This window comes from Pogona vitticeps, chromosome 2 (assembly GCF_051106095.1).
Source record: "Pogona vitticeps strain Pit_001003342236 chromosome 2, PviZW2.1, whole genome shotgun sequence".
In the NCBI taxonomy this organism is placed as follows: Eukaryota; Metazoa; Chordata; class Lepidosauria; order Squamata; family Agamidae; genus Pogona; species Pogona vitticeps.
The window spans coordinates 229,623,427-229,629,453 of NC_135784.1; positions in this window are offsets into that span (position 1 = coordinate 229,623,427).

Consider the following 6,027-nt stretch of genomic DNA (forward strand, 5'->3'; position numbering starts at 1 on the left):
GGGGCCCTTGTAGATACATAAGATCCCAGTTTATGGGCAAATGAAAATGATCTCAAACCACTTGACAAAGGCCTATGAGTTTCCAATGTATTCAGAATTTTAAGATATCAATTTGGAGACAGGGGAGGCAGGAAGCTGGATAGGGAGATTAAAAAAAATCAAGAATAAGCCTGCTTGTGGTTATTATACCTTGTAACAAGTTACTAGGTTAGCACTATGTCAGATGAATAATGTAGTGGTAATTCAGAAGTGGCCCTGTCTCATAAATTCAGTGCTATGTCACTGTGGATCCGCTATAGGGAGAAAGGTGGCATAACACAAACAAACAAACAAACAAACAAACATGCTGGAGTATGGGAGTCAGGAAGACATGTGCCATGAAATTACAGAAGCAGGAGTTCTATAGAAGCAGGAAGGACTAGGGTAAATCTCTTTTTATTTTACTCTGCAAAAAGGAGCTCACTTTTAATGGATCTGCAGTTAAATTTTCTATCTGATCATCATTTCCTTGAACTGCTAAAGGAAATGGTAATCACATTTAAGAATCCCACAAGACAAGCATCAATTCGCATGACTGACTTGCTCAGCCCCAGAGAGCTTTCAGTCTGTGCCAGAGGAGAGTATTAAATCTGTTTACTTAAGTCCCAGTGTGCTCTGTGAAGAAATAGACACTACTAGGTAAATGTTTATTCAAAAGATACAAATTTCATAGTAGCATCTTGAAGGAATCCCTTGCTAAGCCATTCATCATCTTGCCCTTAAGGACAGAGCAGTGAGATGGGAGTATGTAAGTATACGGTACACATAACTAGCCTCTTTTCCTCAATTCAGGTAGAATGTCAAAAGAAGAGAAACATAATCTCTGTGGCTGTAATTCACCGATGATGCCAAGCAAAAGGTTGATGATGTCATCATCAGTGGCATTTATTTTTAATTAAAGGTTTCCTATCTCCCCCCCCCCCGCCCCGGATTCTGAGACTCCCTAGGGACTCCCTTTCCATCTGGGGAAGCTTTTAGGGGCCTTAGGATGGGGGGGGACTTCTGGGACTGGGACAGTGGTGATTTTTAGACAGTGGGACAGTGGTGATTTTAGAGCCTGCGTTTCTGGCCGGGAGCTCGTAGCGGGGATCGGAGTTGGAGCTGGAGTAGGGAGAGGGCTCCTCCGGTTCCCTGCTGGGCTCGGAGGCTTGGGAAAGCGGCGGACGACGGTCTGTGTGGAGGCGATTGTCGGAGGGGGTAAAGATCTATGGGCTGGTGACGGACGCCCTGCCCCCCCCTCCTTGGAGACGAGCCTCGCCGCGCTGGTCGCTGGACGCGTCGGGGAGATCCTGCCACGGAGCTTTGGCGCGGTGGATGGTCGCTGCTACCAGCAAGCGCGGAGCGTAGGACGCCGGGTTCGCCTGCGGAGTGGTGGTGAGCGGCTGCCTGAAGGCGTTTGGGGGACCCTCGTTGCCTGGGAGGTGCCTTGCCTGGCGGAGTTGGCGGAGGAACGGGGCATCTCTTGCAGATTGGGGACCTTGGGGACGCGCCTGGACGGACTGCTGGACTTGGGGGTAGCTGAGAGGGTCCAGGATCCTGCAGCATCAGCGGGAGCTGGGAGGTCACCGGAGCGTGGGAACGCCGGCGCCATGTTGGAGATTCCCCCCCCCAGCTCCTTCTTCCCTCGCCTGCTTCTCTGCTTCAGCCTGCTTGCTGCCACTTGATCTCCCCCCAATTGGATCCTTAAGGGGGGAAATGGCAGGGTCCAAGCTTTTTCCAGCTTGCTTACTAGCGCTTGTGACCCTGCCCTGTGTCCATACTGAGACCTCTGAGCCCGTTATTGTGATCTGGGACTCCGGCCGTGTTAACGAAACGCCATTGACTCCAGTTCTATCTAAAGGGTCAAAATCAACTGTCAGAGAAAAACAACTCTCGGCTATATGTGGGGGATAACCTTTGGGGGAATTTTGTAGTCATATTGTGTTCTTATTTTTTTTTTTAATTGTTAATATTTTTTTGTTTTCTGTTAGATTACTTTTGTATATTTTATAATTGTATATGTAATTTATTTTGGGTTAACTTGATTGTTTGCACTTACCTGTCTTTTTTTTTTTTTTTTTTTTTTTGATATGGTTTGGAAGGCCTGCCGTCCCAGCGAGGGGCCCCAGAATATTTCTGTGATTACGGGTAGGGGGAAATATGGCGTTGGCCCCGTCCCTGCTCGTGTTAGAAGAACTAGGGACAGATGTTTAAAGGCTGTTCCTTGTTCTGAGACGGAGACCAGCCTCCAGTATCGAGGTAGCCAGACCAGCCTACCTTCCACTCTACGCCTGGTGTTGTTGAATGCCAGGTCTGTATCCAATAAGGCCCAGGTAATTCAAGACCTTATTCTGGAGGAGGATACAGACCTGGCTTGCATAACCGAAACTTGGATCGGCGGAGAGGGGGGTCCCCCTCTAGCTCTCATCTGTCCGCCCGGTTATGCTGTCCAACACCAGGGCAGACTGGAGGGTCGGGGGGGGGGAGTAGCCATTGTCCATAAGTCCAGCTTGGAGGTCACTAGGCGCTCCTCGGTGATAAAGCCGGGTCTTGAGGCCCTCCACGTGTCTGTCGGGGCCAGGGACGGTATTGGGATCTTGCTGGGCTACCGTGCTCCCCGCGACCCAGCCACCTCCCTACCGGAGCTGGTGGACTTCGTCTCCGCGACACTGTTGGGTTCCCCGAACCTATTGGTGCTGGGGGATTTCAACGTGCGCGCGGGGGCGGAGACATCTGGTCCAGCTCTTGAGTTCTTGGAGACCATGGCCTTCTTGAACATGTCCCAACATGTCAACGGTCCCACTCACGTGGGGGGTCATACACTCGACCTGGTTTTTTCTACCAACGGGAGCGAGAGTGGTCCGATGGTGACTGACCTTGAGTCGGTACCCTTGTCATGGTCGGATCACCACCTAATAAAGTGTACCATTAAAATGGCTCTCCCCCCCTGCAGGGAGCAGGGATCTATTGTTATGGTCCGCCCTCGAAGGCTACTGGATCCTGTTGGATTCCAGGATGCCATGAGAGGTGTTACGGCTGACCTGGCTGGCGCTCCTGTCGAGGCTCTGGTGGATGGCTGGTTTGCTGCCGCGACTAGGGCTGCTGACATGATCGCACCTAAACGCCCTCTCCGGCGCAGAGACCGCCCGGCACCCTGGTTTAACCGGGACCTCCGGGCGAGGAAGCGGGTCAGGAGACGGCTAGAGCGCAGGTGGAGAGGGGCCCCGACGGATTTTAATAGGATAGCTGTCAGGGTCGCTACTAACCTTTATCTTGCTAAGGTAAAGGCTGCTAGTAGATCATACCTCGCTAACCGGATAAGCGAGGCATCCAACCAGCAGGCGGAGTTATTCCGTATAGTACGCGACCTTTCCGGAGTTGGTCCGGGTGATGGGCCTCCCCCTAGTTTTTCGCCGGACCAATTTGCAGCATTTTTTAAATCAAAAGTGGAGGCCATCCGCCGGGACCTCTCTCCTTTTTTGAGTACAGTGAGTCGAGCTGAGATGTCCAGCGCTCCGTCTTGCCCGGTGATTTTGGACACCTTTCAGCCTGTTACGTCTGATACTGTCTCCAGGGCGCTTGATCGCTGTCGTGCCACCACCTCCTCTTTGGACCCTTGCCCGGCCTGGCTAATCAAAGCGGCCAGGCCGTTAACAACGGAGTGGGCCACGGCTATTATAAATGGGTCTCTCCTTGAGGGCAGATTTCCATCTGCCCTGAAGGACACACTCATTAGGCCCATTAGGAAGAAACCTAGTTTGGCGGCGGACGAAATTGGCAACTACAGGCCCGTCGCCAATGTTTCCTTCCTTAGCAAGGTAGTCGAGAGGGTGGTGGCCGATCAGCTTCAGGCGCTCTTGGAAGAAACAGATGCCCTGGATCCATTCCAGTCGGGCTTCAGGCCGCGCCACGGCACAGAAACGGCTTTGGTCGCCCTGTGTGATGACCTACTGAGGGAGGCCGACAGGGGTAAAGTGTCCCTGTTGGTCCTCCTCGACATCTCAGCGGCCTTTGATACCATTGACCACGGTATCCTCCTGGGGAGGCTCTCCGAGTTGGGAATAGGTGGCCTGGCATTGTCCTGGCTCCGTTCCTTCTTGGAGGACCGCCCCCAGAGAGTCCAGCTTGGGGAGAGGGTCTCGGCCCCGTGGAGCCTCAATTGTGGGGTTCCACAGGGGTCGATTATCTCCCCAATGCTATTTAACATCTATATGAGGCCGCTGGGTGGGGTCATCAGGGGGTGTGGAGCTTCGTGCCACCAGTATGCGGACGACACGCAGCTCTACATCTCCTTTTTGCCAACCGCAGGAGAAGCCGTCCTGTGCCTCCAGCGCTGCCTGGGGACTATACTGGAATGGATGCAGGAGAACGGGCTCAGGCTGAACCCGGACAAGACGGAAGTGCTGAGGGTGGGCCCCCCCACAGTCGGGGATTTGGGTAACTCCCTCTCTTTTGGGGGGGTGACTCTCCCTGCTAGGGATGGGGTACGCAGCTTGGGGATCCATCTGGACCCGGTGCTCTCCATGGAGTCACAGGTGGCATCGGTGGTCCGCACCGCCTTTTTTCACCTTAGGCGGATAGCCCAGCTGCGGCCCTACCTGGAAGTGGGGGCGCTCACCACCTTAGTACATGCGCTCGTAATCTCAAGATTAGACCACTGTAATGCGCTCTACGTGGGGCTTCCTTTGAGGCTGCTGCGGAAATTACAGGTGGTGCAGAATGCGGCGGCCAGATTACTTAGTGGAGTGAAAAAATTCCAACATATTTCGCCCACTCTGGCCGCATTGCATTGGCTGCCCATCAGGTTCCGCATCGACTTCAAAGTGCTAATGCTTACGTATAAAGCCCTAAACGGTTTAGGGCCTCGATACTTGGCGGAACGCCTACTCCCACCAAGTTCTACCCGGGTCACACGGGCGAGCCAGGAGGTGAGGCTGAGGAGCCTAACCCCGAGGGAGGCCCGGAAAGAGAAAACAAGAAATAGGGCCTTCTCGGCGGTGGCTCCTCGCCTGTGGAATAACTTACCTCCTGACATTCGCGGAGCTCCCTCGCTGGGCACTTTCAAGAATCTATTAAAGACCTGGATGTTTCGGCAGGCCTTCTCATAAAACTATTTTTTGATTTTCTTATCTCTTTATTGTCTTTTTTCTCTTTAACCTGTTTTTGTATTGGTTGTTTATTTTTATTGTATTTTAACGTTGTTGTAAGCCGCCTAGAGTAGTCCTCGCGACTAGATAGGCGGGATATAAATAAAATAAATAAAATAAATAAATAAAATAAAATTACAGGCTTCCTCCCCTCTCTCCTGAGGTTTCCAAAGTTTTCTCCAGGTCAAAAAGGAGACCTGAAGAAAGTTGGCATCTTGCAGGGAGGATAGGAAACTTTTAATTAAAGATAAATGGCCATGGCTAATTACATCATTAGCCTTATGCTCATGGAGCTGTGCCAGCAGGATTCCAGCCACTATTTGTAATGGTTATGCACTCTTACACTGTATAGCACATCAGAATGCAATTGCAATATTTGTTAAATTCTCTTCTGTCCATAGCTTTTAATTTGGCTCTTAGATTATATTTTAGGATTCTTCCAGATGGCACATTTGCCCCCCTACACCAGTGGTTCCCAGCCTTGGGTCACCCAGGGGTTCTGGGACAGCAAATCCCAGAAGCTTTCATTACTAGCTGTGCTGGCTGGGGTTTTTGGGAGTTGCAGCCCAAGAACACGAAGGTGTTAACGAAGGTTGGAAACCACTGCCCTAGATGTATCCCACTGCCACTGGTGATAGTGAATTTTTTTCTCACCATTCTAGTGATATTTGCCTGAAACTGGTATCACCACTGGCAAGAAGTGACAAAATTGCTTTCCATTTTGTCTTTGTTTCCCCCCACCCCCAAACCATTTCCTATAGGTGAGTTATGTTTGTTTGCCAACTAAAGTGCCCACTTTACTAGAGTCAAGTGTCAGTTTACTAGAGCTGTAGACAATGAAGGAGTTAACAATTTAAATTAA